Genomic DNA, 12200 nt, shown 5'->3' on the forward strand with positions numbered 1-12200 from the left:
AACAGAGCATATTTACCTCGCTCCAGTGAACGATAACACAAACACAAACAAAACGTTTCTGCTAAAGAACTCAAGAGCACTGACGAGGGCCAACGGTGCAGGATACACTGCAGCGACAAGGACCACGGACGCTCACTGACGACCCAACATTGGGGCCAACCGTCTGCTTGGTGTGCCAGGCCCTTTATAACAGAAACACACTCCTCTCACAAAAACAAAATACTTACCCCTTTAACTGGCACTGGTGGAAAGTAACTAAGTACATTTACTCAAGTAGCCTTACTGTGGCTAAGTGCAGTTTTAAAGAACTTGTACTTTACTTGAGTACCTTTTTTTGCAACTTTATAGTTATACTACATATCAGAGACAAATATTGTATCTTTCATTCCACTACATTTCCAAGTTACTTTTCACATTGAGATCGTACAAAAATGAATAAATAAATTATACACTGATGAGGAGTAAATACCCAACAGTATATAAACTAGTTAAAATTTCAAACTTCTGAGAGCAACAACATGAAAATTCTGCTTACACATTAAAACATTAGGAATAAAGTGAAAATATTATATATAATACGGTAATATAATACCGACACACCGTTTTGCTGCCTATATGGTATTTTTGCTTACTTTACTTTGTTTGAAGAAAGATATTCGGACATCAAACTGTCTCAGATGCAGGTGCGTTGGAAATTATCGCTCAAGTCTTTGAATGTTTCAGACCCAAGAGGACCGATATTTTTAATACTTTAAAAATATTTTGATGCTCATACTTCAAATTTACTTGTAGGACTTTCACACCTCTGCTAACTCGCCGCCTTTGGTCATTTCAGTGAGGGGAAGGCAGCAAAGGGAAGGCAATTTCAAACCCGGCGGTAAAGGTATGCAGCAGTTCCCGCCCATGTGAACATGCACAGATTTTGCTCTGCCATGCTGCGTTCAACGTAAAGAACTTCCAGCTGGTCAAATAGCTGGCATCATGGAAGCAGAAAGACAAGATGAGGGAGCTAATAATGCTGGTGTATGAATACTTGGTGTTACAGCATGAGCAACTACCAAACTTTTTGGTAAGCCCTCTTGCAGATAGGCAGTTGCCAGGGCAGTTACTAAGTAGCATTATGACAGCTTTACTTACTTAGAATTTTAAATGCAGGACTTTTACTTGTAAGAAAAGTATTTCTGCAATATAGTACTGCTACTTTTAATCCAGTAAAATATCTGAATACGTTCTCCGCCACTGTTAATGTGTCATACGGCAAACGCAATAACACAACAGAGTTCTTCATCATATTTCAAACACAAACAATCTGAAAGTGTATTATTGTCATAATGACGAAGTGCTTTCGTCGACTTGGCCACATCACAAGTGACCACACTGACCAAAGCAAATGGTTGTAACTGGCCCCGTTGTCAGACCAACACTGGGCACACTTCTAAGCACACTCACTCCTCTGTGTGAAGCTCCATCCATCACGAGGCCAAGACAGGACAGAAGACCATGGGAAATGAAGCATGGCTAATTCTATTAGCGCGGGGACACAAACAATCTGTGGGGAATCAAAGGAGAAGGAAACATAATCCCAGCGGACCCACTTCCTGCTGCATGAGCTGGAGCAGTTCACCATGATAAGGCAAAACCTTGAGTTCCTGCACACTGGCTTTGCATACACACAAACACTCTTGGCTTAATGCCTGTAGATGTTTTTATATAGTGAGATTCAAGTTGTCCATATTTACTATCTGTCACATTGGTATCTTTCCCTCAGTTACTCTTTCTTTCTTTCTTTTTGCCTTTCTTTCTTTCTTTTTTTCGGCTTTTCGGCTGTGCTGTGCCTCGGTCTGTGGGGAGAGGCCCGGGCACAAAGCTCTCTCGCTGAGGGACCCTTATGGGACAAAGCTGGCTTTCTGGGCCTTCTGCATATATGCATGCCACGCGGACAATGAGGCCTTTATTAGAGTGGCCAGCATCTCCGAGCTGGAACGGCAGGGATGAGGGATGAAGTTCGGGAAAGCTGTGACTGACACTGGTCTCCAGTGAGTGTGTATGCGTGTGCACTTCCCACCTCATGCCTGTGCTTGCATGTGTGCCACAGAGGTGTGAAGTGGATGCTCTTACCCTTACTTCTCCAGTTAACTAATCAATGTCTGCCCATCCAGAGCGTATCCTCAGAGACAGTTTCCTTATGCCATATGGTGTCACACAGCAGATACACGGAAAAACATATGAGCCAGTGAGAAACTTCAGCCTCCTGTCGTCATACATCTGCATATAAAACAGGCAAAACAACATGCTGTGGCCTGTAGCTGCAATCAAAAACCCGCTTTAAGCAAGCCCTCAGACAGTGTATCTCTGTGCACTTGACTAACTTTACAATACTGAAATCAGGCCTCTAGACTGAGTGCCCCTGTGTGTCTGCACGCGTGCAAGGGTATGTAGCGTGCATTGGTGTGTGTTTGTGTCGCGCAGAGAGAGAGAGAGGACGCTCTGTGACTCAATCATGCGTGAAGAGGATTTTCTGTTCAATAGGAGCTGCACACTTGCATACTTGCATTCTAATGACTCCATGTGCATAATCATACAAACAAGTATGGATGCACAGATGTGTGTGTGCGTGCACGCGGGCTCACACAGACGCACGCGCACCACTGAGCACCACTGTTCCTGCTCTCATGATGGAAAAATAGGGGGAAAGGAGCAGAGAGAGACACCTAACTTGTGGGAAATTGAGTGTATGTGTGCGAGGTTGCCATATATCATGCGCCCTGTTAGTGTGATGTACGATAAAGGCTTCAGATGTAGGCTTCCAGTCACAGCTCTGAGGGTGTTTAGGTTTCAATGTGCTGTGTCTCTATCACTGAACCATGCAGCCAGTGCTGGGGTTTTTTCATGTTTAGTGCTGCTCTCTCAGGTTTTCTTCGCCACTGACATCATAGAGTGTAATACTGTGTTAAAACATTGATGGAGCTTGGATGGAATAGATAAAAAGAAAAGGATGTGAGGTCTTTTTCTCTGTTTTCAGTCAGGTTGCAAGGACAGATAGATGTAGATGAATTCTGTACGTCACTCTGCAGCTCACACACACACACGTGTAAAACATTCATGCGGGATCATCTCTGCCTCTCTGTCTCTTTTCTGTCTTCACTCAGTAAAGCCAGAGTTGTTGTTCTGAGTGGTAAACATGTGCTAAGGGGGGTGAATGGCTAAGTTTTCTTTTTATCCAATAAAAATGTCTCCTTGCCAGATCGATTGTTGTTGCTAGGAGACTGAAGCATCCTTTGGCAAGGGGCTACAGCTCTCCACGTCTGTTGTTTCTCTCTCCCTCTCTCCCTCTCTCTCTCTCATGCACGCGCGCTAACACACACACACACACACACACACACACACACACTCACACACGCACACACACATCTACGGAGCTGGCGCGCAGAGCAGTGGCGCCCATCCTCTCTCTCAGTGCGACTCCTCCGAGGGATCAGGAGTAGACTAAGTCAAACTTCCAGCGGCTGGAGATTTGTGCGCAACCTTTGAAGGATCCAAGTCGTCAAGGTAGGTCAAATCTAACATATTCCTTTCTGGTGGGCAAAATGTGTTGCAGTGTTAGATTTCGGGTTAGGCGACAGAGTGCAGAGGAAAAATTGTCAGTCCGGGACCGTTCAAGCGCGCGTCAGCCAATCCTACGGTGGGGAACAATTTGCTTTGAACTTTGCGCAGGATTTAAACACCCAGTTGCACTGCATAAATGTGGTCCCTGTGTATTTTAATCAGATGCTTGCACTGATCGCGGGATGTGATAAAGAGAAGAAAAAAGCCCTGGCTGCTAATCTCTGCAGTAGATGCATGATAAAGATACAGAAGGTGAAACAAAGAGTATCTGCAGTTGCGTATTTTACGCTGCGTGGAGAAGTTATTTGGGTTCAGACAGACCGCAACAAGGCATGTCCCGCGGCTTTAAGCTTCCTGGGAGAAAGATGGGCGGGTAGTGCGTCTCTGGAAACAGGCATACAGGTGGATCTGATAACCGTACGTGGTCATTGTTTATCAGTGAAATGACTTTCCGTTCGCTTCTCAACAAACCACTCCACACCTTGCGCCAGAGGAGAGGCGCGTGGATCTGTGTTAAACCCACAGCAGGACCAAAAATATCTATATTCACATCAGATGTTATGCAGACTTAAAACAAAGACTCTTTAGTGATGCACCAGCAGTTTCATGTTATTCACTGACGGTCGAGCTTTAAGATGTGATGGAACTTCTCTCCACCCTGAAATGCTTTTACCTTAAACTCCAAAAATTATGTTTGAATTCTGAAAACCAGGAAAAATCACGGCCTGTGGGCTGTATCCCTGCAGAGCAGGTGTGTCTCCATGACACAACAGTGAGCTTAGAGTGACTTTACAGTGTGTACACAGTGTCTAACTATTTCTGATTATTATAGAAAATACATAGATATATCCATGTAGGAATGCTTATCTGTTTATTGTCATGGTATATTTCTCCTCCTGAGAGGGTGTTACGACACCATATTTCCTCCCAAACAGCACCCACCATGAGGTGTATTCATTGATGTGCTGATCAGCCAATAGATAACTTTGGTTTGGTGTTGAGGCAAATCAAAAGACAAAACTTTTCTGAAATGCCACACAGCTGACAAAAACAACATCTCCCTGTTGCATGAGAGCCAAATATTTGCATTGAAAGCTATTACTAGAATAATATGTCACACGTTTTTACAAAATCATGATGCAGTTTTCCTCACTGATCATTACTAAGTTTGTAACTGTGCTGGAATGCAACATCAGGAGGTAACTACAGTAAGAGTAATACAAATTTTAAATGGGCTCTTGTATGCTTTATTAAAGAGGAGTGAATAAACATTTACTCAGAGCAGAGGTAGACAACACCTGTACCGTGCTGGCTTGGTCTCGTAGCAGATTTACAAATAATACCTTTAATAATCACAGTAATAATCATAATGCATTTGTTGTGTGGCAGTAACATGTGAAAACATTTTCTTTAGTTTGGCGGTGAGTTCAACAAATTTATCTTTAATATATTTGACAATTTTGAAATCTATGTATCTACGTAAAAACGTATCTGTGCGTATGTGTAGATTTCATGTGTTTCTGCACAGGTGTGTGTGTAACCTGTTGCGTAATCAAGAGTCATTTCATACATGTGTTCATTCACACTTGTGCAAAAAGTAGAGTTTAAACACTGATGGGTGTCTGTGTGTGTTTGTGAGCTTTGGAGGGTCAAACACGGTGTAGGAGGGAGTCGCAAGTGTGGGTGAGCAATTTGGCGGCCTTGTCAAACCTTAAAGCCAAGCTTACATGGCTCTTTATAAATGTGTTTGTGTGTGCGTCTGCGTGCGAGTCAAGGGACAGTTGTCTGTCGGTGAGCAGATTTGGTTTTGAATTTTGGCTTTTTTATGCTGGCGAATGTGTGTACACGAGCTTGTGTTTGTGCATCTTTGTGTAGCTGTGTGTGTGTGTGTGTGTGTGTGTGTGCAAATGGCCTTGTAGCTTCCACACAGCACCACTCACTGGACTGCATGCAGTACAGATCCTCATCATTAGCAGTGCACTAGCACAGTGCATAGGAAAAGGAAGCCCCTGCACCAGTAATGTCCTCTAGTTTTATTGGATTTGTGAATTGGCAGAGGTGTTGTGCGTGGATGTAAGTGTGTGATGTGACATAGATTTTGGAGGCACAAGCAGTGCTGATTGTAGAAAATTGCAGGTTGATGGGTTTCCTGTGATTGACTTGATGTGTTTGATAAATACAGACTCTTGTGACCTGGTTCAACATCACACAGTGAGCTATGTTCAATGATGTCTTATTGATTACACACAGCCCAAATGTAAATCCTGAGCACAGAGTTAAAGGGAAAGGAGGACAAATTACAGTCAGCTCTGGGGTAATGCCATAAAATATAATGTCTATGTAAAGGCCACACATTTCTGTGCAAGACAGCTCTCTGGCCATTAACATAATACTCTTATGAGTACCAGATACTCGGCTCCTGTAAGCCTGGAAAGTATCTGTGAAAACTTTGTGGTTTTATCATTCATGGAGAGCAGAGGAGGGTGGCTGTGGACAAATAGAATTCATGTCAGCTGCAATTTTCACTTTTGAAAAAGACATATCTGAATATCTATATCTGAAACCACACCTGCAGCACAATCCACCTCTCTGCTTTCCATCCATATGCTCTATGAGGCACTCTAACATAAACACACCTTCTCATAATGTGCATTAGGCCTGAAGTGGAAGTGTGTTTAACCATTTACTGGTGATAATATGAGTGTGTGGAATACACAGTGGGTACTGTGCATATAGATAGACTGCAAAAATGTGGATTATGCAGCAGGAGTGCTGGCTTTGGACATTTTGCCCCTGTTTGAATTAATGTTAACCACCTCAAATTGCAGCTGACCACAGCGTCCATGTCGCATGAAGGACAAACATTTCTGTATTTTTCAGGCTAACAGGAGGTGATTGATGCTAAAAGGTTGTTCAGTGGTGTGAGAGCAAACCCCACAAATCTTTATGTGATGGTGTTACAGTTTACACATCTGGATCTGGGATGTAATTAGTGTACAGAGGTCGGGATCAGCTGGAGTTTTTGGAAGGTGGCAAGTTACTGAACAACTAAAGCGCTATATCATCCAGATAAAACAATGTAATGGATCAGCGGAGATCTGTGGGGATCAAGTTAATGACACACAGCGAACTTTGGCCTGGTTGATGCCAAAGTTGTCTTTTACTGCTGATAGGAGAATCACCAATGTGGGTTTACAGCCTAAAAGCCTGTATTCTAATCTTACGAGGTGTGTGATTTCAGTGTGTGTTTTGGTACTTTTCATGTGCTTTCACATACCATGATGTACAGTTGTAGTTCTGCAGTTCATAATGTGCTGTTGGTGATATTGTAAGTGCATTTATTAAAAGCAGATTTACATATTTACCTGACTTTGACATTGAAAGCATGCTGCTTTTCAGTAAACTTGTGTAAGTGCCTCATACATCTTTTTCATAGTTCACTTAAACTCAGTGTATTCTCATTAATTGGCCGTGTCAGAATTTAATTGCAAAAAGTACACAAGACTTTACTTCACTTAACCTGTGGTACAAGAAGTGGGGATGCACAATGTTGGATTTTTTGACGATATCCGATATGTAACAAGTCATTTGACCAATGTCCACTTTTTTCCCTACCTAAATTTAGTGATCATCAAGTCTCTTCTGTAGTGGAATTAACATCATATTATGCATACATACTCTTATCATGATGACCCACCAGCAGATGGAGACATGAAATACAATGCTTTTCAATGTATTTAATATTCATTCATTGTGCCAAGTCAGAAAAAGCCTGTTGGCCGATACTGATGATGTGCTGATGTTGTCACGCATCCATAACAAGAAGTCATGCTGTTTTTTAGGATATTTCAACTGTGCTTAAGTGTAGTTTAAAGACTGTGTATATTAAACAATTTAGAGTGTTAATATAGCAACAAACAAGCATTTGCTATGAAAAACTTTGTGGATTAAAGGCAACCTGAGCAGAGAATGAAGTTGCTTCTCCATTGTGTGTTGTGGTAAATGGTCCGGTGCTAACAGCGCGAACAGTGCCAACAACAGCAACACTGTTAGCTCTGTTAACACTGTTGCTGTTGTTGGCACTGTTCGTGCTGTTAGCACCGTTAGCTGTTTAACATCGGCTCATCCACATCCATCTTGATAACCAGTCAACCTGTATCAGAGTCTAGATCAGAGGTCAGCAAACTTAACTATCAAAAAGCAATTTTTGACCAAATCAACATTATTAATAGGTCTAAATGAGCATTCATTAACATGTTTTACCACAAGGTGGCTATTCTGCAGTAGGATCTTTATGATTTTTGGAACTTTAGCTTTGCAGTGTTGGTGATAAAAGCAAACAAACCTGTCCACACCCTATAAAATACTTTATAATCTTCCAAGACTTTTCCTTTTTTGGATTTGGAATCCATAGCTAGAGTAGCGAGGGAGGTTAGGCAAAATTTGGAAGAAAAGGTGTTAGGGCCATAGATGCACATGATGCACATTTTAATTCATGAAATGTTGAAATGATTTTCTTATTTGTTTTTTACAGTTGGAGATTATAAGAACCTCTAAAGGTTTACAAAGATGATAAATGAAAATCAAATCGTTAAAAAATAACCATTATTCGTTTACATATTTTGTTTGTCAAAGCCATAGGGACCCACTGGAGAGGGGCGAAAGAGCCACATGTAGCTCTGGAGCCGCAGGTTGCCTACGTTCTGAATGTCGTTTAGAGCTCCTTTAAGCATCACTTCTGCGGTATTAATTTCAGTCAGTGTATCGCATGTACTCGACAGCAGCATACTGAAAAGTCTTCTTTATATATACTGAAACTTTTACTTACCTTAAAGCGACTTGATGGAGAAACTGCATCTTTCAGATTATCCTAATGACATTGATTTATGTTGGTAGGAAATGACACAATGACTTGAGGGAGAGTAATTATACACACATCACGTAGACACAGGGCTATCAATATACAGCGGACACCTCAATGTACAATGAAGTAACACCTGCACACTTATTCTGTGCCATACAAGTTTAATGAAGACAACATGTCGATCCTACTTGGATCTTTGTCAGGTCAAAAGGCCTTTGAAAATGACACAATCACAATCACTTGTGCAGTCTTCGTGTTGCCATCGGGTCATCTGGTCAGCCATGCAAATGCTTTGTGAGAAAATTTCGCAAATTGTAATATTTACAAATATTTAGTGGTGCTTCAGATTATTATTTCACATTAATAACAAATTAAATAGTTTTCAGTGTGTTCTAAGAGTGTTTGTATGAAACATTTGAAGCTCTACAGGTGTTTCCAAGAACAGCATGGAAGAGCTTCCTTTAGTTGCTGTCTGTGGTGCTGAATTCATTTTAAAGTGATATGACTGAGTTAAATCTGTTTGCTGTTATTAAATTAAAATCATGACTGAATTCAAATTAAACCCAAATGTGTAGTATGGTCACATTGAATACATAATAAAAAATATGATAAATTTAGTTCATTCTTTCTCTTTCTGGTTTCATGTGTTCATCAACGCTGAAGACCAGGGGATGGAAACATGGGATCTAATCTCAGTAGAGCCGAAATGAGTCTAGTACACTAATAAAACAGGTGGGTAACTCAAAATCAATGTCTGGTTTCATTTTTAAAAAGTATAAACAAATATATACACCTACAAGATTGTTTTATTGAGAGCAGTACACATCCCATCTATCTTTCCTAAAGCATCAGACACCACCAGATCATAATCACACCTCAGTGTCCCTTTTATGCCCTTAGTTAAGTCAACATCGTAAAGAAAGTTTGGCAATACATCTTAATAAAACTTCCACCGTGGTCCACCGGGGCTTTTCTGTGCTGTGACCTCTTTCCAAATTTCATTAGAGCGATCAGCTTCCTGAAAGGCAATTAGGTGTCATTCAGAAAGACTCTTCATGCATTAGTGGGTCTTTTACGCTCAGACGCGTAACTCCACAACATAAAGACATTTTTCACAGCAGAATCAGGGGGTCAGCCACATCATCATACCTGCCGGGGTTAAAAAAATGTTTGGGATGGTGTCAGAAATTGAGTTGCATCATAGAAATGTCCAGCATTGTTAGAGTTTGCCTCTTTGAGGGGACTTAAAAACTGAACATATTAAGTTTGACAGCTATTTTTCTTTAATACTATAAGCTTCGCTGCTCACTTGCCACTTTAACATACATTAATTCACACTGGGTGTTACAATTAAAACATATTCCCTTTGTACATGTTTTCAGCTCATCTACACAAGTTTTCATCTCTAGAAAATGCTTTTCAAATGTTTCCCAGACATTGTTAATGGGACATAAGACAGGATATATTATGTTATGAAGATATATTGTTGCATACAGCTGAAATTGTCGGCAAGATCTCTATATTTTCAATTACAGCAACAGGTATATGCGGTTTGTTGTCCTGCAAAATATCTCCATTGAACCATTGCAGCATCTGCAGATATACTGATCAAGCCAAGATGCTGCTGCAAGTGTTGACGACTGTTTTTGTTAATCACTGTTCTCAAATATAACTAATGTTTCAGCTTGAGGTTCACGACAAGACTTAAATTACTAAGTGGATTCTTCACTCTGGTCCAGAGGGCGTCCTGAAGTTCTTTGCTTTTCAAGTTTTTTACTTACTACAGTTGCTCTGCTCCACATATTTCTTCCACTGCTATGCTCTGGTGAGGAAACAGGGAAGAGTTTGGAAATCACTGCTGCTTCCCACAGCTCACCTCTCATCAGCAACAACAGTCACAACACACACTGAGTCGCGCACACACTCCCGCTTACACACGCAGCGTTAGTACTACACTGTCTGTTCGCTGACATCCGTCTGTCCTACATGCACACTCACACACACACGCACACACATACATACACTCAGGGGATGAGGCAGTGAAAGGGCAGTGGGATGTACAGCTGTGATGGTGTGTCTCAGAAAGAGATCAGACTCTTTAATAAATGATGAGCCTGAGGAGGAAAGGAGTGTGCGCGTGTGTGTGAGATGGATAGTGAAAGGTGGCTCGCTGGTCATGCTGTGGCTACTATAAAAAGTGCCATTCTGCGTGTAGGTAGCTCAACAGCAACTTTTAATATCTCCTAAAATGATCAATTGCGGTTCTACATGTGGTGACAGCTGTTTTAACTGTCTCAGTGCAACAATTGGGATCTCTAATAATTCAAAATTTTGTCAGCGCAACATGGTAACATCCAGGTGGTGATACGAAATGGGGTCAATGTTTGGAATAAGCGGTCTAAAAATAGAAAATAACAATACAAATCTCTATGTATGTGTGTGTGTGTGTGTGTGTGTGTGTGTGTGTGTGTGTGCGCCAGACAAACAGCTTCTATTTGGTATATTTTTAATTCATCACTTCAGGCCAAAAGGCACTTTTCCAGTGACATACAAATAGTGTGGAGCTCTACATCCACAGGTCAGCAGTGTCACATGTGAATTTTATCTATTAGAGTTTGAATACTATATAATTGTTGCAGCATGCATGAATGAGTTTGTTTATTTGTGTGTTGTAACCATAGAAAATGGCCCACCACACAAGGGATCACAAGAAAACACAATAACATCCAACACAAATAAAGCCCTCCGGTTCACGTCCGATACCACATGTGGTTTCAATCGCAAGAAAAAACTGTAAAACATGTGCAACACATAAACAAAATAGATATTTAATCCAAAAAAAAATTTAGTTCCCACGAATTTTACCGTGTAATCTGACAATGTGAAGCTTTCTGTCACACAGTGTCTTCCTGCTATTTAAATAACCTCTCCCTCAGGTTATGATTACATGACATGCACAATAACCTTGTCAATCTTTCTCCCCTATTGCATCATGTATTGTAACTACTCTGGAAATTCACTCCTAACGTGCACGTTGAACCCTCTCAGTCCGACCACACAGCTTTCCCCCCGCTCACTGCTGTGTGGGCATCTGCCACACACCTGGGAGCAACATGTCAGCTGTGAATGTCACAGAGAAATAATCAATAAACTTTACAGCATTCAGCAAAGCATTTGCATTTTTAGTTTTGTATCATCAATTTTTTATTATTATCTCTCACATTTAGACTACCTTGGGATTTCGCACAGCAAACAACGATCAATAATTATCAAATGCGTATAAATTACAAACAATAATACAGTATGCAATACTACAATGCCTGGTTTCTGCAAAGCATAAGCAATGAAATTAAGCTGAAGAGGTAAGACATACGCTTTGCTAGAGTATGGCTTTCATAACTTTCATAAAACATAAAATCAAAGGATGTCCGTTCTTCAGCTTTAACTTTAAACAACAGACATTTTGAACTATACACAGTAGATGTATGAGCTCCTCACTTCAACCTGTATAAACATTAGTTGGAAAAACTGATTCTACCTCACACAGGCTCCTACTGAACTCTATCAGTAAAACTCTCCTCCAATCACAAGCACACATTCACCCACTTACATTTGCATTAATGTGGCCATCCAATCAGGAAGTGCCTTCCCAAATATGTGCAGACCACACAGTGTATAATGGAGTATCACAACACTGTCTGCGATGGCGATTTGCCCATTGATTGTCTTC

At 41.0% G+C, this 12200-nt stretch overlaps 1 protein-coding gene across 2 annotated transcripts in view; it reads left to right on the forward strand.

Moving 5' to 3' along the window:
• Nucleotides 1-3428: 3428 nt before the first annotated feature.
• grm3 (glutamate receptor, metabotropic 3) overlaps nucleotides 3429-12200 on the forward strand; it is a 48493-nt gene continuing 39721 nt past the window's right edge. The window contains exons 1-2 of one of the 2 annotated variants that reach the window (XM_050073130.1): nucleotides 3473-3549; nucleotides 9134-9202. The gene's annotated coding sequence lies outside the window, so the exon portion shown is untranslated. Of the gene's footprint in view, nucleotides 3550-9133; nucleotides 9203-12200 lie in introns of both variants that reach the window. The other variant, XM_050073129.1, reaches the window with a different exon arrangement.

Source organism: Epinephelus moara, chromosome 20 (genome assembly GCF_006386435.1).
Source record: "Epinephelus moara isolate mb chromosome 20, YSFRI_EMoa_1.0, whole genome shotgun sequence".
Lineage (NCBI taxonomy): Eukaryota > Metazoa > Chordata > Actinopteri > Perciformes > Serranidae > Epinephelus > Epinephelus moara.